We start from the raw sequence: 24,776 nt of genomic DNA, 5'->3' as shown, positions 1-24,776 counted from the left end.
GGGTCCGCATATGACCGGTTAGAATGCCTTTCTGTATGAATGATTTGCTACGGACATCGCAGCTCTATGGCGGCGCATATGATCGGTTAGATTGCTTTTCTTTATGAATGATTTGCCACAGACATTGCAGCTGTATGGCTTCTCGCCTGTATGGGTCCGCATATGAACGGTTAAAATGTTTTTCAGTCTGAATGAATTGCTACAGTCATTGCAATTGTATGGCTTCTCGCCTGTATGGGTTCGCATATGACCGATTAGAGTAACTTTCTGTATGAATGATTTACTACAGACATTGCACGTGAATGGCTTATTGCCTGTATGAGTCCGCATATGCTCGGTTACACTGCCTTTGTTTATGAATAATTGTCCACAGACGTCGCAGCTGTATGGCTCGTTGCATGTATGGGTCCGCATATGATCGGTTAGATCGCCTTTCTTTATGAGTGATTTGCTACAGACATTGCACCTGTATGGCTTCTCGCCTGTATGTGTCCGCATATGAACGGTCAGATTGCCTTTCAGTATGAATGATTTGCTACAGACATCGCAGCTATATGGCTTCTCGCCTGTATGTGTCCGCATATGACCGATTAGAGTGCCTTTCTGTATGAATGATTCGCTACAGACATTGCACCTGTATGGCTTCTCGCCTCTATGAGTCCGCATATGACCGATTAGAGTGCCTTTGTGTATGAATGATTTGCTACAGACATTGCACCGGTATGGCTTCTCGCCTGTGTGAGTCCGCATATGACCGATTAGAGTGCCTTTCTGTATGAATGATTTACTACAGACAGTGCACCTGTATGGCTTCTCGCCTGTATGAGTCCGCATATGACGGATTAGAGTGCCTTTGTGTATGAATGATTTGCTACAGACATTGCACCGGTATGGCTTCTCGCCTGTGTGAGTCTGCTTATGGTGAGGCTTCCTGCCTGTGTGAATACCCATGTGACCTGCTAGCTTGTTCCGGCTGAAAGATTTTCCACAGAAGTTGCAGCAGTATCGCTTCTCACCCGTCTCAGACCGCATAACATCCGGCCTTTTCCTGAAATTTTTATGAGATACTGAGCATTCGGTAATAATCCCACCTTTATGCAATCGCGTGTCCCCAGTCAGCATTTTCCTCTTTGTAAGGTATTTATCAGAAAATACGCACACTTGGAGCGGGTGGATCCTGAGGTGTTCCGACAAGCTGCTTCGGCAGTGATCGCACTTGAAGGGTCGATCTTCCTTGTGTCTCTTCAGATGTTGCAAGTGGTCCAACTTCCCAGCCAGGATGTCACTGCACACAGTACACCTAAAACTAGGTGATCCGCGGTCCGGAGGTTGATGATCTCTATAGCTCTCCTCGGGTCTCGATCTACAGTGACAAATTAAAACCATGTGAGCAATAGTTCAACAGCCAACTCCACTACAACTCTCACACAGGGGATTTGCTACTGGACATTCCAATCACTGATATCCAGTGCAGAGAGCTCGTTACTCATAAACATTACATTCCTGAGAGTAAACATCATCTGAGGTTAAATTTCAAAAGCTCTCACTTGTTACGAGAATATGTTGCGTCTTTTCTTAATCACGATATCACGCGCAAGAAACTTGTCACGGTTTAGAAATGTACGAGTTAATAGACAACCTCATTTGAAAAAAGTGAGAAGTGGTCCAGCCTAAAAGGGTAAATACTCGTACAAGCTCTTTAATCCAGCACATTATTATTCTATCGAAATCTGTAGTCTGTTCTCCTACATAAAGAACGGCATATGCTTTGGAGTTTTGATCTTGTTGAAGCACTCTGCGCTTTGTCGCAGGCAAGTAATTTTTGTAAATGACCTTGTTCTTGAGGTTGTTTGAGAGTGTCTGTGTTGTAGATATTAATAACGTTGAGAACGTTTGCCGACATTCAGCAAGGTCTGTTGAAACATGGCTAATCGTTTATGAATGTTATTTTGTCACACAAATATACATATTGTATTTGTACATTGCTATCATATCACTATAGCATTTTATTATGTCACTGTGTCGCTTTTCCGAAATATGTATCTTTGATGTGCAATCAAATATAGCCAACCTATATATAGGATCGTTGGTTTAGGGATCAAATGGTTGCCCCTGAAGAGGGACACTACCGTCGTTGCAAAAGTTACAGAGTCACAAAGCACCATAGTTGAAGTGAGCCGGACTAAACTGAAAGACGCCTTTCGCTCTATTCCTGGAACAAGTAAGTCAGGGCGACGACAACGAAGGATTAAACATGACACATGGCTAAGGAATGAAGATATTAAATATGCAGTACGGTTGAAGAAGCAGCTGTGCCACAAGTTTCTTGCTCGTTGGAATGCCTACAAGGCAGCCACTCGAAAAATGAAGTAGGTATTTGCCGTAACAAAAATCAAACCGGTAGGCAGGTCTATATCTGAAACATGACATGCGCGAATTCGAGCGGAATTTTTAACGGCTAGTCCAAACGAGCCATCGCAAATCGTCAAAAGATCAACGTTTTTACGGCATCAATGAGGAAACAGACGATTTGCTACTGGACAGGCGGGAAGCGCGAGTACACTGGCGGAACTATTTTGACAACATTTCAATCATGGAATATCCGTATTTACCAATCCTATCACCTCCGCTGTTGAAGGTCCAACGTAGGAAAATGACGTCACTAAAGTCCAGGCTGTGCTGAAGGAAATGAAATCAGGGAAAGCCATGTATCCCGATTATCTTCCAGCAGAGTTTTGTTCCTCTCAATGGGTGGATGCAGCAGTGTGGCTAAAGCAAGTCTTTCAACCATAACATCAAAGAAGGTCATAAACAAACAGACTGGCGACGGAGTATCAATTCAGAAATAAGGGAAGCCCTGGTGATTTTTCTAATCACGGCCCGAACATACTTCTGCGCCTCGCAACGAGAGACTTAGAACAAATCTTCGACAAAAGGATTAGCGATTTAGACAAACATACAACAAGCCAAGCTGGATTTGTGTATAATTGTGGCGCAATAGGAAAAACCCATGCTGCCGGACTGTTACTTGAGAAAAACTGTGAAAAGATTAAGAGGATTCATGACAAATTTCTGGACCCTTAGAAGCCCTTCCATCGGGTACTTCATGATCTAATCAGTCAGCCCTACAAGTACATGGCATTCCAAAGCACCTTGCTGAGAGGGTATAATTGCTCTACAAAGAAAAATTGCGTTGTGTTCACGCTGTCGCAGGAGCGTCTCATGACTTCCGCATAACTGTAGGAGTCCATCAGCCGGCCCCGTGGTGTAGGGGTAGCGTGCCTGCCTCTTACCCGGAGGCCCCGGGTTCGATTCTCGGCCAGGTCAGGGATTTTTACCTAGACCTGCGGGCTGGTTCGAGGTCCACTCAGCCTACGTGATTAGCATTGAGGAGCTATCTGACGGTGAGTGGCGGCCCCGGTCTACAAAGCCAAGAATAACGGCCGAGAGGATTCGTCGTGTTGACCACACGACACCTCGTAACCTGCAGGTCTTCGGGCTTAGCAGCGGTCGCTTGGTAGGCCAAGGCCATTCAAGGGCTGTAGTGCGATGGGGTTTGGTTTGGTTTGGTAGGAGTCCATCAAGGCTCCGGCTTATCACCACTGCAGCTCATTCATGTAATGGACACAATTACCACAAACCTGCGCAGACCAATACCATGGACACTTCTCTAAGCAATGATATCATTTGGCTGAAGAGAATAAGCTAGACCTGCAGCGTCAAACAGAAGACTGGAACAATCGACTAGCGCAATAAGCCCCGCGCCTCAACAAGAACAAGACAGAATACATTGCATTACATCGTCGAGAAGTTGGAACCATGCATGTTGACGTTGAAGATATAGCACGAATAGAGATGTTGAAGAATATTGGCTCCACAATCTATGATTATGGCCGACTTACTGATGAAGTCAACTTAAGGATATACAAAGCCTGACTGAAGTGGAGAATGACAACAGGCGCCCTTCCGAACTTTCGACGAAGGGCCATTTCTAAACTAAGTTCTACCGAACTGATTTCTGTCTTATCGATATCCATTCTGTCGTTTTCTACGGCAACGAATGCTGCCCAGCTCTAGAGGTAGAACGCCAAATAAGCATCATGGATACGAAGTTGCTTAGGTGGAAGGCTGGCATAACTAGACTAGATCACATTTCAAATGATATTATTAGAAAACGTTTTGGCATTGCAGCGATCCAGAAGAAAATTGGGGAAAGGCGTGTGTGCTAGTTTGGGCAGGTGTTGCGTGTAGAGGACGATACATTGGGAAAGTCAGAGTATTACACAGAAAGTCGGTGAAAAGAGGCGCTAGGGACGAACCAGACAGCATGGACTGATAAAGTGCACAACGGCCTGAAAGTTGGAAGACTACATGCAGACATGGCCCGAGACCGAACTAACTGGAGTCAATGAACCACAACACAGGATCCTGCAACCAGATGCAGACTGATGAATATTCTGTTACAAAAATGGAATGCAAAGGATATTTTACACATCCTAACATTCAAATTAGTTTATTGTATGTTCAAATTTTCTCCCCTAAAGCCTACGTCCGATATCTATAAAAACTTATTTTCACAAAATAGTGTTTGAATGGCTGAACGCTTCTCGATTTCGTGTTTAAGTGACTCCTATAAATGCATTGTGAAGAAAAACTTATAAGTAAAAAAATGGGTATATCTGTGTTAAATGGGAAGGACAGTTTGAATATCCGGTGAAATTCTATGAGTACCTACAAGAGGGGAGTCCGTCAGTGTATTCTAGCCTGAATAGAATTTTGCAATTCATATTTCTGCTTACATACGTCATAGACAGCAGACGATCATATTAGTCAGTTTGTTATTTTCACTCCGATCACGTCTATAAATTTGAAGACCATGGAGGAGTGGCACAAAGTGGTCAGCTCAGGGCCATGTGACACTCAACGCTCTAAAGCTGGAAGGAAGCCACATAACTAAGTGGTTAGTTCAGGACCATGTGTCTCTACACAAACGGAAGTAAGCATCATCACTATTTAGCTCAGGACGATGTGTGTCTCCACAAATGGAAGGTTATCTCAACACTAATTGGTAATCTCAGAAATACGTGTATTTCCACAAGTCAGCAATTAGGAAATTTTATGAATCTTAAAATCTTTTCTTATGTAATTCAATACCCAACTGGCATGGCAAATATTTCAGACATTTTAAAGGAAGTCATTTAAGTTGTGGCATGATATTTGTAGACTGTTGAAATGAGAGTGAGGAAACAATAGCGCCTGAGGTGAGATATAAAACAAAGTGGGAAGTAGCATATAAGATCCGGTCGACTGAATCGCTCAGAAGCATCTAAAATCTATGATGTAAAATGGACTACGCTACGTAGACAATGGACTGTCCTCTGACATATATGCCAAGAAAAAACAAGACACATAAAATGCAAGTCGCTTTGCTGGTCTCTGCACAAAATATGTTTAGAAAGTAGAAAGCTAATTTAGACTCCATCAAAAATAGAAAATTAATTTTGTGTGTGAAAAGGATTCATAAGCAACATTTTTACTGGTGGTCATAATACAAGATTGTTCTCTAACGTAGCCTATTGTGTCCTGTTACACATGAATTACAAAGAAACAGAGAGTGTCAGCTGGTACTGGGTAGTTCTTAGGACCGACATGAATATTTCTTGCCACTAGTTGTGAAAGTACAGTAGGAACAAGTCAATGCATTACGTAAGAGCCGAGAAGACTCTAACCACTCACAAAATCAAATAAACCATTCAGAATTCATAGTTTCCATCACAAATCTGGTTTGAAGTCAAACCTTAGGCTATTACTAGCCATCACATGACCTGCTGATACAAGGGCCTGGTTAAGAGCACCAATTCGAGACTATACAAGCATTTCCCAGGGTTTATCAAAGATCATTTCTCGCAGTAACCAACAAAGGTGTGACAGCAAAAAAATAAATTAGCAATGTCACAACTACAGTTAAAAAACACTACTGCATTAAAAGTTATAAAACGGGACATACACTTGTGGTACTTTGTAAGGTCAGTGATAATAATTACAATTTTGAAAGAATATTATATCACTACATTATTTACCTATTATTATTATTATTATTATTATTATTAGCATAGGGCAACAAGTTAGATACATATATACAAATATATAGTATTTACAAATATACACAGACAAGAAACATGTTGAGCAGAATGTCCAGTTGAGTGATCCACTGTATGGCTTCCTCTGATGGTTCCAAAAAGTCACTCGGGCTACCTGTGTAGGAACGTCGTGTACATTCACTTACAATATGGGGTTCATCTGCGAGATGCACCACTGTCGCACTCTGGTGATGAGATATATTTCCACTTATAAAGGGCATCCCTGCATCGTCCATGATTTGTTCTCACCCGATTCAGAGTGGTCCAAATCTTACGCGGTAGTGATGTTCACCAGAAAAGTTGTTGTGCAAGGAACTGTCTGTGGCAACTTTCCAGCGACTTCTCCATTCTTCTAAAGGGTGAAAATTCCCATCAGCCAATGCGACAGCATCATACAAAGATGGATGTCGTGACTCGAACCTCGTTACCTTGAGATCAGGAATATCGTCCAAAACAGGCAGTTGAGGGTTCACTTCTATCTTCTTGAACTCTCAGATTGGAACATTTGATCTTTGTAAAACAGGTGGCATTATACCTGACAGAATTGGAAGCACATAAAGGGATGTTGACTGGATAGTACCAGATATTAACCGCAAGCTAGCATTCAGTTGAGTATCAATTAGTCTTGTATTTGGGCTATCCAGCCAAACTGGTGCACAGTACTCAGCACACGAGAAAACCAGTCCCAAAGCAGAAGATCATAAAGTCTTTGCTGGTGAACCCCAAATTGAGCCATACAATTCCTGAAGGATAATATAACGTGTTTTGAACTTTTTGGACAGATTCATAAGATGTTGTTTGTAAGATACTGTGCGATCAAGTGTAATCCACAAATATTTGGGATAGCTGCTATGCCGAAGTTCTTGGTGACAAAAACGTATGTGAAGTTTAATGCCAGCTTGGCGATTATTCAGGTGAAAACATGACACTTCTGTTTTGTTAGGGTTAGGACACAGTTGCCATTTCTTGAAGTATGTTTTAAGTGAAATCATGTCTCTTTGTAGCACTTCTTTTGTCACACTAAGGTCTCGATGTTGAGTGGCTAGTGTTATGATATCAGCGTAACAAAATGTTTGTGATGGTGTTTCAGGGAGATCGGAGATAAACAAATTGAACAGTAGGGGAGACAGTACCGATCCTTGGGGTAATACATTTTTGAGCTTCCTTTCTCTACTCATACTATTTCCCATACACACTCGAAATCTTCTGTCATTGAGCATATTGCTTATAACCTGCACGATGGTCCTACAGGGTACAATTCGGAGAATCCTGTAAATTAATCCTTCCCTCCAGACTGCGTCAAATGCTGCTGTAAGATCAATGAATACAGCTGAGGTCTTGAGTTGTCTCAGGAAACCTGCTTCCATGTGGAATGTCAGTGAAAGCACTTGATCGCAACAGCTGCGATTTGGCCTGAATCCAGCTTCATCAACTGTAATACGCTGAAAAATAGTTGCGCTGATTCTGTTGTGGAATAGCCTCACAAAAAGAAGGGAAACTGGTCTATAACTGCTTGGGTCATTGGCAGGCTTACCTGGTTTCAAGATGGAAATCACTTTCGTTCGTTTGAATTCTGCCGGGAGTTGTCTGTTCTGTAGAAGGTCGGTAAAAAACCTTAACAGCCAACTTCTTGCATTCTTCCCTAAATGAATGCGAAATTCTGGATGAATGTCATCAAAATCTGGAGCTGTACTTGGTTTAACGTCTTTGAGAGCAGCATTGATGTCTTGCACAGTAAGCGGTTGTAAATTCCTTAATGAGCGTGGTGTTCTTGATTCCAGAGTTTGGAGCTGGCGCCGTATGTATTTTGTATGTATCTTATCTGATGGAGTTTGGGAAGTTGTGACGATGTGAGATGCTACTTCATCCGGAGTAACTCCAGGCTGTTGCTTCACCAAAGGTGTCCTTCCTCCAAGTTTTCTGCGGTGCCCCCAAGATCTTCTACTGGAATGAGTTAGGTCGATATTCTCCACTGTTTCAACCCACCGTTCTCTCCGGGTAGTATCCATGCTGGAAAGAAGTCCATCAGCTATGTCTTCATCACCAGTATGCAGATATTCGTTATAGAGTGCATCAGTCTCTACATTCCAACCAGGGATGTATTCTTTTCTATGGCATACTCTTCTTAGCCGCCATCATAACTGCATCTACGAAACGCTTGTAATTGTGCTTGGGAGCAATCCACCGAACACATTTATCCAGTTCAGTGGTGAATGTTGACCAATTTGCTTTTCTGAAGTTCCTCTGAGCATGTGGTATTGACCGTACAACAGGAATTTTGATGCCAATGTCCACTACAATGGGGCCATGTTGACTGTGGGGAAAATGTCTTAACACTTTACGACTGGTATGTAAGGGCTGTCCTGCATCATTGCAGCTAAGAAGTCACAAGTCAGGATTGAAATCCCTATTTCATGCAGCTGACTGGAAAGTACCAAGATCTTTTGGGTCAAAAATCAGATGGAGATTGTTCATTTCTGTCTATTCTACGAGTTTCTTTACACATTCATTGTCATTCGAGTACTTCCATAGTTCGTGATGGCTGTTGAAGACGCCTATATAAACTGCAGGGTGTTGAGCAGTCGGGAGTACGGTACCTGACCACTGTGCGTTTGGGGGTTTATAAATGTTATAAATAGTAATATGTGCCACACGCACAGCAACACAATGGATGTCTTCGTCTTCGTTTTGAAAGAGCAGTGAGGCATCTTGGATATTATTACGAACATAAGTAGCTATACCATGTGCACTGTGATATGTTGAACCAAGGGCTGTGAAACCATTAATGAGGCCCCTTTTCCGAAACTCTTCTTCATTGGCTGTATGGGTTTCCTGTATACCCACAACATCTATATTATTATTCAGGATAACTTTGGATAGGTAGTCACATTTTGCTCTGCTGATGCTTTCTACGTTAAGCTCGAAAACATGGATGAAAGGTCCAATATTTCTTGTCCGGTAGCTCTGAGAAGAGCCATTTCCATGAAATACTTCTGCCATTGCTGGAGGATCTTTAAAAAGGTAGGTCCAGCAGCCACAGTTATTGCTTTCTTAGCACCACCCAGGTGTCACGTGTAGGACACTTTGAGGGTAAACCTACAGACGTGAAGCAACAATGTACCGCCTATTTATCTACTTTTATGAGATAATAAATTCACTTACTTGAAGAATTCAGAATTTTTTTAGGCAACCTGCACAAATTTAAAACTCCACTTGTACCTGTCCATTTTATTAGTTAATACTAATTGTGTAAGAATGTTTGCAATCAACACACTAGAAGCACCTGACTGACAATGAACACTAAAATTAATCAGAAAGTGTGACCACATCACTGGAATGAACATAAATTCAATAGCACAACTTTTTTACGCTTACAACAATGCACAAGTTTTATTTGAAAACTATGATACCGAAGATGCAGCATAACTGACCTCAAAGTTTCATTTCTACAACATATTATCTGCTTTGTCATCCACAAATGGAGGAATCTGACTTAACACACAAGAGAACAGAAATGATCAGAAAAAAGGAATCTAACCAAATAATTTCAAAATGACAATCTTCGAGTCATCACATTATTGAACTCAGCCATCATTATATTGATTAATGAAACTGATTATGTTAGTTTTAAATATTTATTGTTTACTATGTACATAAAACTTAACAATTTCGAATTTGTAGATTTAATTTTTTATCTAAAAATATCGTTTTTTCTGTGTGTCACTGTTGGCATGAACGTATAAAAATATTACTCAGAATATCTGGAAGTAATAGCTTCAGATAGCATTTCAGATTATACGAATGTGATGAACAAATGATGCAGAGAAAGTGAAAGAAAGAAAAAATTTTCATGGTTGCTTAAAGGTATTGTCAACAAATACACTTCAAAAATATCTAGCTTTACCAGAGATTCTTTTTGTAGATATATATTGAATAAAACTACGAGTTCATGATGGAACATTAAAAATGATCTTAATGTTCCTGAATATTTTAGATAATTTTAACCAATAGAATTTTCACATATTAGTGTTTAAATGTAACCTTGTAGAGACAGGATTGAACCGATGAAAATGGCCACTTTTGGAGATAAACCAACCACTACTGAACACAACTGTGAATAGGTACAATATATTCCATATTGTATAGGACTTGTAGTATACGTACTTTGTTTCTTCTTTGATGTATGGCAACAGCTGATCATCAGTTTGTTCCTCTATGAATATTTCCTCCTTAGTATCTTCTGAAGGCTGTCAGTAAGAAATAAGAAAAGTAGAATAAAGAAGTAAGGAAATAAAAATATATAGGCCTAAAATAGAAACAGCTGAGAAATTAAATTTCATAGTGGCACAAGAAGACTATAATTAATTTATCTCCCATTTAAAAAATATATAATGGAAAGGAACAATCAAATGAAAATCCCATTAAATGCAAGAGAGTTGTCTACCTTGGTGGCAAATGGTACACAAAAACACATTATCATCAAGCACTAAATTTTAAAAGAACAGAGAAGACGACAATTTCCTAAAAACAGTATTATACAATTTTTGCTATTTTTTTCTATTAAGCACACAGTTCATCCTTAATAAATGTATAGAATTTACAAACTCTTACTCATAATATTTTCTGTTTTACAAACATAATCAACACACATACCACTTTTGCAACTACTTCAAATAATACTGTACAAATTCTATTAGGTTAAAATTTACATTGCATTTACTTATTTATTTTATTTTTTACCCTTTTTGGAACCTAACTTGCACAATGACCTGCTGTGTTTTAACCTGAGTCCCTTTTGCCACTGCTTTTGAAACAACTGATGAGATATAAGAACATGAAAAGGAACACACTGTTGGACAGCAGTAGACACAGTAGCATAGAAAGCGGGCAACATTGCAAATTTGTAAATTTAAAATCACCTACGTATTTGTGAATATTCAGCAGAGCATATGTACACATACGTGTATGTGAACATGTACAATTTTAGGAAAATAAATAATAGTAAGCAGTATCTCCAAACCATTGCCCAATACCATTCCTTGCTTCTGTTTCTCTTTCTGTTGATTCCTAATTCCACAATGACTAGCCATTTTCTTCATCCTCTTATATTCATATTCCCCTGTTCCCAACTTCCTACATATGACTTGACTTGTCACCTCTTTGTTCATTTCCATGTTCCTATATACTTTCTTTCCAAAAACACTTCACTGTAATATCAAATAATCCCAAAGTACTCCCACCACTTTCCCAACAAGTGGACAATGCTTATATCATAAGCATAGAAATATCCATCATCCCCCTCTGTACATCACATTAAGACCAAAAGCATAAATCAGTTAATGTCCCAATCAATGAATCAATCAAACCACAGCAATTAGGGCTGTTGGTTGTTTAAATAGAAAAAAGATTGTGGAAATATATGAAACAAATTATTTCAATCACTAAATCATCTTCCTATAAGTGAACATTTGCCAAAATTTGTCCCCTTGAATTCAAACTTATCTTCATGTTGCAACCTTTCCTAGACTTCAAGAACATGATTTAAATGTATTCATCAACTAATGTCATTCCAAGCCATCTCTCCAATGACATCTCATAATATACTGCTTAATCAAAAACATGTATCCTTTCTCCAAGTCTCCCCAGCTGAAATTTTGCAACATCTCTGTAACACAACTCTTTTGTTAGAAATCACCTGCAAGAAATGGAGCTATTTCTGTGGATCATTTCCTGTTCTCTACTCAAGTAATACTGGTGATGGTCTCACACTCTCATTGTGGCTTTGCTGGAGATTTATATGCCCTCTCCTTTACAACCCCTAAAAAACCTCATAATCATATTAAGAGATCTGTAAATTTTATTTTCAATATGTTTAAATGATTACCATAATGAAGCTATATCCTTATTATGAATAGCTAGGTACTTACAGAGATTCCCATGAAGAAATTTCACCCATCAATACAATAATAAAACCGGAGAGGACTCTTTCTATTTGTGAAACAAAGAAACTGACTTTTCACCACGTTTACAAGTATAGCATTGCCCGATGTCCATCTTACAATATTATCAAGGTCTTTTTCAGTTACTCACAATCCTGAAACTTATTTATTACAAAGAGCCTCATCACTTATTTCAGTTCATTATACATATTGCTTATATATATCAGAGAATAAAGATCTCATAATACTACCCTGTGGGACCCAATCACATAATTGTTACAGGATCAAATAAAGCTTCACCTACTCTTATGCTCTGAGTTCTATTCACCAGACGTGGCCAAATTTTAATGGTAAAAGGTATATTTCTACCTTTATATAAACTATCGACCTTTATAGCCTAATCCTTGAACTTGTTTGGAGGCAAAGTTTCCACTTGGGATATCCTGGTCCACACTATTGTATTTTTTCATACAGTGGCTACAGTGAGAACCACAATGTAATTTCATTATTCACATGGTTTTGTGTCATTTTTGTCAGTGAGCATGTTCTGTCGTTTATCTTTATTATCTACATATTGTTGCTGTTTGGAAGTAAATAATGTGACCTGTACCGTGAAGAAGATTTTCTTTCACTCTTCGTTTTATTTTATCAGTGTAATTGTGCTTGCAAGCTGTTTTAATTTAGATGTTATTTATATATGTCATGTTGTATTATGTTTTGCATTGCCCTTCCTTAATAAACGTTGTCTTCATGCCCTCATGGCCCCAGGATAAAGGGAAGTTTCTTCCCGTCCTGGGGTGTTTTCTACCTTAGGTTGGCTATCCTCCTCTTGCCTGCACGTCTGGTGACAAAACTCCCCTCCCCTTTGAGTGCGCGCGCGCCTCTCCCTGCTGGGCAGGCGAGCGCTCGCTGCACCTGGCCGTCATTCTGATTCCGGTCTGCTTGACTTGCTCGCTGCACATTCGCAGCCGGTCCCACCGCGGCCTCGAACCGAGGACTCACCAGACGTGGAGGTAAGACGTTAAGACAGGAACCCCTTGTGTAGCGCGTTATGAAAGTTAAGGAAGCGGATTGCAATTGTAAAGAATTTCATGTTAAAGCTTTAGCCTACGTAAGGTTTCAATAGCTCTTTGCCCCGGGCAAGTTTCACTTAAAATGTAGTATGTATGACAGAGGTATTTTAAGGTCTGTAGACCTGAGTTCGTTTGCTATGCTGCCCTTATGTATGGGACGGATAATGTTTTAAAATTGTATTAGCGTAAACTAGTCCGGTCTCTGAACTTTAAAGAGTTTTGGTCAATGTGTGAAATAATTAAGAACGAGAGGCAAACAGAAGGCTGTGATGTATTCAGCAAGCAGTATGTACTGAAAGTTCTTGCTGTTATGTATGACACTTTAGTGGCAAACGCTCTTTCGTATTTTCTAGTAAAGATTATACTGGTTAGAGTTAGAATCTTGGTACTATTGAGCAGATTCGCATACCAAGAGACCCTAAGTTAGGTGTTGGTAAACTAAGTCATGTATTGTTTATAGGGCTAGACCCCCTGGTTTCTAATGAATGTTCTATTAATCAGTATATTGTGCTGGTCACATGTGTTTAAATTCTTTTAGTATGGTACTTTAAATTGGGACATGTCCCTGCTCTTGTTTAACTTTGTATACCGAAGTAACGCAAACTAATTTATATAATAAATTATTATCTGGCAAACTTTATGTGCCTTCAAGCCACATTCCCATGGCCCACCGCTTCTTGCTTCGAAAGCTATCGGGTATAAACTCAGTACAAACTCTGGTAGCAGAGTAGCGTGGTTGAATGGGGCTTATCTTACTTATACTTGGCAGTTAAGCTTGTGTAGGGATGGAGGTTTGAAGTTCTTTCGTCAGAGTAGTTCTTGAGTTTTGGCCTTTCTCAAAATGTCTACTCGTGACGTTCCCTACCCGGGGGCGCTCCGAAAGGAGGAGCTACTATATGAGCTAAAAATCCGTAATGTTGAATCCAGAGGTACAGTGAAGGGTGATGAAGCTTTATTAAGGTCAAGCTTAGATAGGGCTATTTCTGTCCCCCAACGTACTGACGACGAGGTAGAGTCTGCGGCGGCCCTGATTGACGCGAATCTTTCTGATATTCTTTCAGTAATCGATTTCTTAGAAAGTGATGTCGCTTCACATCAGCTTCGAAGAGTTCAAGGTCGTTTGACCCACTATGTCCATCGTATCGGAGACCTTCTCTCCTTGGACTTAGGCGAGGAAATAAGAAGCCAGGTTAAGGGATTGGAGAATAAAGCGCTTAATCTCTTAGAGAAAACTGACCAATGGCTTTCTAATTTGGTAACTAAATCTAAGTCGGTTGCTGCCAGTTCTATTTTACTTGGAGAGGAGCTAAGTAAACCTACGGAGAATGGTGCGTTTACTGATCAGCAATCTGTATGGCCCACCGTACCGTCTTATGTCTCTGCCTTTTCTAGCATTCCTCACCCGCTGACATTAATGTTAAAGGGAGCTCTCCGGCACTCTGTTAATTCAGCTAGTGACGCGGTGTCTTTTCTTCGATTTTTCGTCGAATTTCAAGATCACGCCTCAGTTTTCGGGTTATCGCATTATCAAGTCTTACAGATTATATACCCACATACGGATGGTGTGCTTTCTCAAAAAATCGTCAGTGCTATTGCCGAGCAAATGTCCCTTCAGCAGTTTCATGCGTATCTATTGGCCCATTATATTCCATCTAGGGCTCTCAATTCATTTATTAAGAAGTTTTATTTCAGGGTACAACGTATGGAGGAATCATTGTCTGCTTTTATCTCTGATATTAGATTTTATGCGAGGGTGTTTGCTCTCGATTATTCTGAAGAGCAGAGGGTTGCTACGATTGTGGAGGGGATTTCACCCATCTATATGTCTTGTTTGTGCTTCGTGGCTCACCCCCACTCTTTCGCTGAATTGGAGGCTATGGTCGTCTCAGCCGAAGGGGTTCGCCATGCGGACTCCTTACGTACGGGTAGTGAGTCCTTCCCGGCTAAAGTTGCTAGTGCCCCTATGTTACGAAAGCCGGTTAATCCTAGGAAATGCTATGCCTGTGGGTCCGTTGATCATTTACGAAACCGCTGTCCTTCTCGTACGCTGGGCGCGCGGCCACCTCGTGTGGCAGCTGATGTGAACATTGCTGCTAGCAGTGGCAGTGTCATTTGTTTTCGCTGTGGCCTTGCTGGACATGTGGCGAGACGTTGTACCACGAACCCGAGTTCCAGTTGACTAGGACAGGGGGCCAGTGTGGATTCTTTCACCGATGGAACCCCCTTGGATAACCGCAGTAAAGATCTCCCGGCAAATCAGTGCTCTATTACGTGTCCGGTGGAGTGTTCGCGCATTTCCGCTGATGTTAGAGGATGTGTCCCTTTCATTAAGGTCTAACTTGGCAACGAGCCTGTTTCTGCGCTTCTGGACTCTGGTAGTGTAGTCTCTCTGCTTAGTAAGCAGTGGTATGTCGCTCATAAAACTATTTGTAAGTTTTCCAATTTAGAACCTACTTCCATTACTTGCGTTTCTGCTAATTCATCTAAAGTTGAGATTATGGGTTTGGTTAAATGTAAAGTCCGTGTCTCCAATTTTACTTGGAGGTTTTCCTTTTATGTTGCAAAAAATTTGTCGTGCCCTGTTATTTTGGGGACGAATTTCTTTTCCTATTCTGGAATAGTATTGGACCTCCAGGACCGTTCCTGCTGGTTCAGGTTTTGTGAGACAGTGAAGATTCTGTTAACTTTCGTTAATTCTGCTTCGATATTTTCCGTCACGCCCCCTCGGAGTGAGATGTTGTGTGATCTTAGCCATCTACCTGAGGAACAGGCGCAGAGTATTAGGGAGATGTGTAATACCTTTTCTGATGTATTCACGGAAAAATTAGGCATGACAAACATCTTAGAATATAAAATTGAGGTCTTGGATTCGATCCCCGTCAGGAATCCCCCTTATCGGCTCTCTCCTCCTAAGATGAAGGCTTTGAAGGAGATTGTCGATAATATGCTTTGGGAGGGAATTATTCGGCCTTCTACGTCTGCCTATTCGTCACCTATTTTTCTCGTCCCTAAACCTCAAGGTGGGTTTAGGCCTGTTTTGGATTACAGGGTTTTGAATAAGAAAATTGTATTACAGTCGGTTCCTCTCCCGGATTTGCACTCGTGCTTTTCTTGGTTTAAGAAGGCCAAGTATTTCACCGTGTTAGACTTAAACCAAGCCTATTATCAAATTCCTCTCGCGGAAGAATCGCGCCATTTGACCGCCTTCGCCACCGATTGGAATTTATACCATTTTTGCCGCCTGCCTTTCAGAATTTCTACTGGAGCCGCTGTGCTCACGAGGCTCTTGGATAAGCTCTTTTCGGACGTCAAGTTCGAGTACCTTTATCATTATTTAGATGATGTCGTTGTGTACTCTGAGACATTTGAAGACCATCTCTTACATCTACGTGAAGTCTTGACTCGTCTCCGCCACGCCGGTTTGACCGTCAAGCTGTCTAAGGTTTCTTTCGCGAAACCGCAGATGTCCTTCCTGGGGCACATTGTGTCGGCTGAGGGCGTGTCTGTGGATCTGTCACGTACTCAGGCGATTCGTGAATTCCGTCCTCCGAACGATGTGAAAGGAGTTGCTCGCTTTGTGGGCATGATCAATTTCTTTCGGAAGTTTATCCCAGATCTGGCTAAGCGTGCGGCTCCGCTTAATTTGTTGCGTCGTAAAGGGGTAAAATTTGAGTGGGGTCCGTCCCAACAAGCGGCTTTCGACGATCTTAAGTTAGCCATTTCGAATGCCCCGGTCTTGGCGATGCCAGACTTTTCTAAAACTTTTATCGTGCAAACCGACGCCTCTTCATCTGCGGTAGCGGCTGTATTGTTGCAAGAGTCAGAGTTTGGGAGACGTCCGATTGCTTATGCGTCTAGGACGCTTTCGCCCCTTGAGTCCAAGTACTCGATTTATGAGCTGCAAGGGTTGGCTGTATTATTCGCTCTTGAAAAATTCCGTATGTACTTGGAGCACGTAAAATTCGAGCTCGAGACGGATAACCAGGCATTGAGCTGGGTGTTAGGTAGGCCAAGGAAAACTGGTCGATTAGCTCGGTGGGCGATTCGAATTTCGGCGTTCCAGTTTGACGTGCGTCATATTCGGGGCACCGATAATGTCTTGGCTGACTCCTTGAGTCGTATGTTTGGTCATCCTGAGGTTCTAGACGACGACTCGCCCCTTCCCCTGCTTAATGGTTCACCGACCCTTACGGGCGCGATTTTGTCTGACACCCCGCTTTTGTACCATGATGTTGCCAAGTTTCAAAGCGAAGATCCGGTGTTAGGTCCCATTGTGCGAGATTTGGAGAGTGGGAAACACCTCCCTCCGTATGTTCTGAGAAATGGGGTCCTGTGTTGTCCCGCTAGGCACGACCAAAAGATGAAGGTAGTAGTACCTGCTATATTAGTACCCATGATATTTAAATATTTTCATGAGACTCCTCTTGCGGGGCATCTGGGAGTGTTCAAAACGAGGGAGAGAATCAGGGAGAATTTCATTTGGAAGGGACTAGATGGTGAAGTACGGGAGTTGGTTAAGGCTTGTAAAATCTGTAGAGTTAGTAAGCCAGCGCTGAATACAAATGTAGGGTTTCTCTCTTCTACTCAAGCTACGCGCCCCATGCAGCGTCTTTTCATCGATTTCGTTGGACCCTTACCTAAATCTAAGGGAGATGGGAACAGGTTCGTTTTGGTTTGTGTTGACGGGTTTACTCGTTTTACGTGGCTGTTCCCAACTAAACTCGCTACCGCTGAAACTACCGTAAGGTGCTTTAAGTCTATTTTTTCCGTTTTAGGTCCCTGCCAGGTTTTAGTTTCAGATAACGCTAAAGCCTTCACTTCCAACCTATTCAGAAAGTTTTGTTTTAGTCTTTCCATATCTCATGTTACCACCTCGGCGTACTATCCCCAACCTTCGTACGCCGAAAGGGTCGACCGTAATTTGCGTTCTGCCCTCATTGCCTTCCACCACGAAGATGTTTTGAGGTGGGACACCTCGATTCCCTGGTTGGCTTACGCCTTTAATACGGCAAATCATGAGGCCCATAAGGCGACCCCCTTCTCCTTAATGTTTTCGTTTGTCCCTAATTCTCCCTTATGCAACTTGTGGAGCATTGGTGAACTATTGCCTGAGAACATCGATCCCCCTAACATTAGGGCCACGTGGAAGCGTGCTTTGAATAATCTTAAGAGCTACCGTTTGAAGAAAGAGGAGCGTTACAATCAGGCGCGTAGCCCCTCGAGCATCGCCGTCGGTGACAGTGTATTTGTGAAGAATTTCACCCCCTCTGGTAAATTAGCTCTTCGGTTTCGGGGGCCTTGTACGGTAGTGGATTTTCTTACTCCCGTAACTCTACTTCTTAGAGACCCTAGTGACGGAAGGGTTTTTAGGGTCCACCTCTCGCAGGTTAAGCTTGCTTAAGTTTTCTTTGTTTAAAGTGGAACGAGTTTGCCTTGCTTCTGTATTGTAGTGTGGGGTTTCTTGGTATTTCTAAGGTAAATTGTGTTTATGTTTATGGGGCGTTAAATTAAATTATTGTTTGAATTTGTAATGCTTCCGCTTCCTCATCCTTCCCTGCATTACCCCCCCCCCTTTCCCTATTGGGTTTTGGGTATGGTCCTTACCTCCACGTCTGTCCTCGGTTATTCTGTGTACGGTCGCTATCCCCTCTCTGTGCCCGTCCCTCCCCTTAAATTGGGATGTTGGAGAAACATACTGTTGGCTCTGCATTTATTTTCCAGTTGCCTGGAGTTTCTGCCTCGCCGTTTGCTCTCTGAGAGGGCCCCTCAGTTGAGCCTCTTGTCGGCTTCCACGTCTCCGGCAGCCGTTCCATACGGCTAATATGGACACTTCTTATGCACTAAGCCCCAGGACTACCACGCTCCCTAGATGGACCTTCATATGGAGCTTCCTTGCCTATCAGGCTCTTTTCGTCCTGATGTGATTTTCAACTGGGCTATGGTATAAAGCACTATTACATCGCTCGGCGCTGCTGGGCATTGACTCTATTCTCCAGAGTGCTGGTAACCTTTCTCCGAAACATGAAATGAAATGCTATCCTGGGAGGTGTGACGTGGCCTGAAATGTTATGTTCGTCGCATGTATGACCACCTTATTTGCGCTCTGGAACTTACTCCGGAATGACAATCCTTTCTACGTAAACCAACGTTTACTATAGAACTTTACACCCTGTTTGGAGTTTTGAGGGGGGAGATCTGTACCGTGAAGAAGATTTTCTTTCACTCTTCGTTTTATTTTATCAGTGTAATTGTGCTTGCAAGCTGTTTTAATTTAGATGTTATTTATATATGTCATGTTGTATTATGTTTTGCATTGCCCTTCCTAAATAAACGTTGTCTTCATGCCCTCATGGCCCCAGGATAAAGGGAAGTTTCTTCCCGTCCTAGGGTGCTTTCTACCTTAGGTTGGCTATCCTCCTCTTGCCTGCACGTCTGGTGACAAAACTCCCCTCACCTTTGAGTGCGCGCGCGCCTCTCCCTGCTGGGCAGGCGAGCGCTCGCTGCACCTGACCGTCGTTCTGATTCCGGTCTGCTTGACTTGCTCGCTGCACATTCGCAGCCGGTCCCACCGCGGCCTCGAACCGAGGACTCACCAGACGTGGAGGTAAGACGTTAAGACAGGAACCCCTTGTGTAGCGCGTTATGAAAGTTAAGGAAGCGGATTGCAATTGTAAAGAATTTCATGTTAAAGCTTTAGCCTACGTAAGGTTTCAATAGCTCTTTGCCCCGGGCAAGTTTCACTTAAAATGTAGTATGTATGATAGAGGTATTTTAAGGTCTGTAGACCTGAGTTCGTTTGCTATGCTGCCCTTATGTATGGGACGGATAATGTTTTAAAATTGTATTAGCGTAAACTAGTCCGGTCTCTGAACTTTAAAGAGTTTTGGTCAATGTGTGAAATAATTAAGAACGAGAGGCGAACAGAAGGCTGTGATGTATTCAGCAAGCAGTATGTACTGAAAGTTCTTGCTGTTATGTATGACACTTTAGTGGCAAACGCTCTTTCGTATTTTCTAGTAAAGATTATACTGGTTAGAGTTAGAATCTTGGTACTATTGAGCAGATTCGCATACCAAGAGACCCTAAGTTAGGTGTTGGTAAACTAAGTCATGTATTGTTTATAGGGCTAGACCCCCTGGTTTCTAATGAATGTTCTATTAATCAGTATATTGTGCTGGTCACATGTGTTTAAATTCTTTTAGTATGGTACTTTAAATTGGGACATGTCCCTGCTCTTGTTTAACTTTGTATACCGAAGTAACGCAAACTAATTTATATAATAAATTATTAACTGGCAAACTTTATGTGCCTTCAAGCCCCATTCCCATGGCCCACCGCTTCTTGCTTCGAAAGCTATCGGGTATAAACTCAGTACATGACCTATTGTTAAGACTGTGCATTCTGTAAATTACATGTATTATTGATACTATTCAGGAGTTCAGTTGTATTTCTTAAGAGTGGTTCTAGAGAACTGTCAAATTTTGAGGTTATGGGAAGACGAAGAGACCTTTCGCCAAGAAAGGCACTGTCAGAGAGCTACTTCTTGAGAAACGTCATTCACAACAAGAAATAGATTCTAGATTGCAAATACCACAGCAATCTGTAAGTAGAATTTTAAAATCTGAATATAACGGGAAGACAAAATGTGATGATGATGATGATGATTGTTGTTTTAACGGGCCTAACAACGAAGGTCATCGGCCCAAGACAAAATGTCAACAACATGTTGGAAACTGTGGGCAAAAGAAGAAACCAAGCCCAAGGAGGAAGCAAAACTGATTAATTTGTCAGTAAACAACCGCAAGGTTACTAGTTTGGATTTACGTAAGAAATTAGAAGAGTATGGGTCATTTGTATTAGCCAGGACTCTGAGGCGAGAGCTGTTTAATGCTGGAATGAAAGCAAGATGACCTCCAGGCAAAGCGAAGTTTACTCCTGCTATGACTGCAAAGAGGTTCCAGTGTGCCAAGACTCTCCAGAATTGGTCATCTGATGAATGGAAACAGGCAAGTCCATGATAATTACTGTAATTCCTAAATTATCATTCATTATTCCATTATAACCCAATCTAAGTGATGTAACCGTACAGCACAGTAAATGTATGAAATTCTTCTTTTAAACCATACAGATTATTGCATTTAATGCTAGGCTTATTTGTTTTATTTATTTCAAGTTCGCTTTAGTGACGAATTGGTATTTCCTGTCGAAGAAGAGACAGGTCAATATGTCAGAAGATAAAGAGAAGCATTCCATCCAGATTGAGTGAGGCATCCACCTTCAGTGATGGTCTGGAGTGTGTTTGCTTGGTATGGCCGTGGACGATTATATATTGTAGAAGGAACTATCAGACGTGAACAGTATAGTATTAAGAACCCGTTTGGTAGCTCAGGTGCAAGAGTAGTTTGGCCAAAGTGAATTTATTTTTATGCAAGATGGGCCTCCTTGCCACAAAGCCTAGAAACAGTCCAGACATGAACCCCATAGAATATCCTTAGCCGATAGCAAAGAAAAGTCCAAAGAAAAATAACGACAAAAATTGGCTTGATTGAGAAGCTGGGTCAGATGTGGTGTCATGATGACGATTTAAAGAGTCAGTGTAAAATACTGTTTGAGGGTATGCCCAGTCTAATCAAGGCACTCATGAAAGCTAAGGGGGTGCATACCAAGTACTAATGTCATGAACTTAAAAATTAGAAACATCTCATGGGTTCAATTCTCAAATTTTTAATGTTTAATAATTTGGCCATATCTTTATAGTCACCCATTTAGCCATTGTTTTATCTATCCCAAACGCACTAATTTTTGTCAGTAGTTTCCCGAGATCTACCCTAAGAAAATCCTTAGATATGTCAATCGTGATACATTTGACTTCCTGAATCTAATATATCTGCTAAATCCTGCTGGAATCCACAAGATGAGCTTCAGTGGAATAATATTTCCTAAACCTGAACTACCTTCTATCGAGCCAGTTGGTAATTTCTTAAATGTGTATAACATAATCAGAAAGAATGCATTCCAAGAGCTTGCATGCAACACAAGTCAAGACGACTATTGTGTAATTACTAGCTTTAAGTTTAGCACATTTTCTCTATACACAGAGTGCTACTACACTAAGTATTCATTCATCTGGTATAGCTGTTTCATACATACTCTAATCAATATCTCAAAGAACTGACTTTCGTATATGCCCAGAAATTTTACCCATCCCAGCAGCATTTCTAGTTTAAAATTTTTGTATATTACCTTCAATGTTCCTTATAGTGGATATGTAAAGTAATTTCAAAGGATTAAGTGAAAGTGTCAACTGCGTCAGGTACTGCAAAAGGACATGATCATACCATTGGTGACATATCCTATGCATCACGAGTGACGGCTGCGATGCCCATCGACTAATGAAGTATACACATTCCCATGTTGTGTAATTGCTACTTCATACCTTTCTAAATCTGTCAACATTCAACACCGTACACAGCAACAAACCGTAGTAACACGGCTGAAAGTAATTCCAGTATCAAGGAAGACAATGCACACTGCCGCCTGGTGCTCTCAGTGCTTTTCAATTAGCATTCTGGCAGTGAAAATTGCATGAGTTGTTCCAACACCCTTAATGAAGATGCATTGGATAGCAATAATGCCGGCGATTTCACCCAGTCAATAATGAAGGCTACTCTAACAGATCTTCTCATGTGCAATTGGGTGCAATTAGGATGGTAATTTGCACATTCTGCTGAATCGTCATTTTGCTCAAAAATAGGCACAAGGATGTTTACAGTCCAATGACTGGGAACAGAGCCAGAATCAACTCTGGCACTGAATAAGCTTGTCAGCCAGTTGATAATGAGTTCTTTAAACTGCCTCATCTTCCAGAAGTTTGGTGGATGGTCATCCGGTCCTGGCACTTTTTGGTCCTTCATACTCCTAATGGCACTCTCCACTTCCTTTGATGTGATGCATAAGATGGGACTTACCATCAGGAATAGGGTGATGTGGTAATTCAATGCAGGAAATATCTACAAATGTTGTTGCCAATGATTGAGGAATTATTGTTTGTCCTCTAATCACTGGTCATCTTTGTCTCTAATGCAGACAGTGTGCTAAATACTTGTGTCAATTTTCGGCAGATGGAAAGCAGTTCTCTTCTTCTTCCGTTGAGCTCAGTGGTGTACAGAGTTTATCAGGACTACACCGACAAAAATTCAAGGATGCTCTGTATATTATGTTAAGAATAATGGTTCAATCAGGCTGGCGGGAAAAATTATATTTTTGAGAAAATGAGGTTAAATTGTTACTTCCTGGTGCGCGATTGAAATTGAAGAGCTGCTGCCGCCTTTCAGGGAAGATAAGGGTAAGGAGGCGTTGTGGAGTGTATGAGCAGACAGAGATAATGCTTCCTCATACGACTTCAATATTATTGTCTCTAACAGGCAATATCCACAGTCCATTTATCTAATAGCTGTAACTGCACACACAGTTAAAGAACACACTGTATTTAAGACACACATGTTAGTCAAGGAAAGCTCCAGATTGTTTCTCCTCTCGTCTGTTTGTCGCAGTAATATTCTATATTAATTAACATGCTCGAAGATTGTGTATTCCTTCCCTCATAATATTGTAAACTCAATGAAATACTGAATGAAGGAATCAACACGCCCAATGGTTTGATTACAGTGTATGTTCAATAAGGCCCCCTCCTACTTTGGTGTATAGTTCACTATGGCGTAGTAGTGAGTGACTATGGACTATGTTCAGGATGTGTAGTGTGTGGCGAACGGTTTGGAAAGCTGCCTGTATTCTTGTTACAAGATGTCTTCTCTTTCTATAGGGTTCACATAGTAGTCAATTCGTGTAGAACAAACTGTACAGTGCCTACCGGAGTGTGGAAGCGACTATTCGAAAAGAACGAGAAACTTGTGCATTCGCATCGAGAATTACCTATTTCTCCAAATTTCACTTCCCCTCCCTTCTCTTTTCTGACGCACTGCGGCTGACTCTCTGACATAGCAAATAGAGCATGTTCATCAATCTGAACTGCATGACAGGAAGTAACAGGGTCACTTTAATTTCCTCAAAAGGAAACATTTCCCTGAGAATCTGACTGCACCATCATTCTCAACATTCCACGAAGAGCATCCCGGATTTCTCTGTCAGTATAGTTCTGATACACCTTGTACACAGGTCATTACAGTGAGTGCGTCTCGATTGAGATTTATATACACTATGCCTTCGTCTTATCCTACAACTCTTCATGGACTGCAATCATCCATAGGAACGTTAGATATTCAATACAAGAGGAACTAGGTTATATCGTACCCAAGTTTACTGTGACGGTTGCAGTGAAAGATCTGTAGAATGTGTCTACATGTTGTCAAATGCATTAAGATCAACAAGAGGTAAATTTATGTTGTTGCTAGGGTCTCCTTCTAGTCTTTAAGCTTCCACCACTTGATGTTCTCAGGGGCATAGAGGTCCTTAACCCTGGAATGGTATGATGCTTAAAACTTACATCATTGGTATGATGTCGTATTTTTTACGATCTTGAGAAAAAACACTTTTTTGGTAAAATAGAAATGAAAAATCAAAACTTATATAACATATTTTAATTTTACACACTTTTAAAAGATGAA

Source organism: Anabrus simplex, chromosome X (genome assembly GCF_040414725.1).
Source record: "Anabrus simplex isolate iqAnaSimp1 chromosome X, ASM4041472v1, whole genome shotgun sequence".
In the NCBI taxonomy this organism is placed as follows: Eukaryota; Metazoa; Arthropoda; class Insecta; order Orthoptera; family Tettigoniidae; genus Anabrus; species Anabrus simplex.
Note: the sequence above shows the minus strand (reverse complement) of the source record.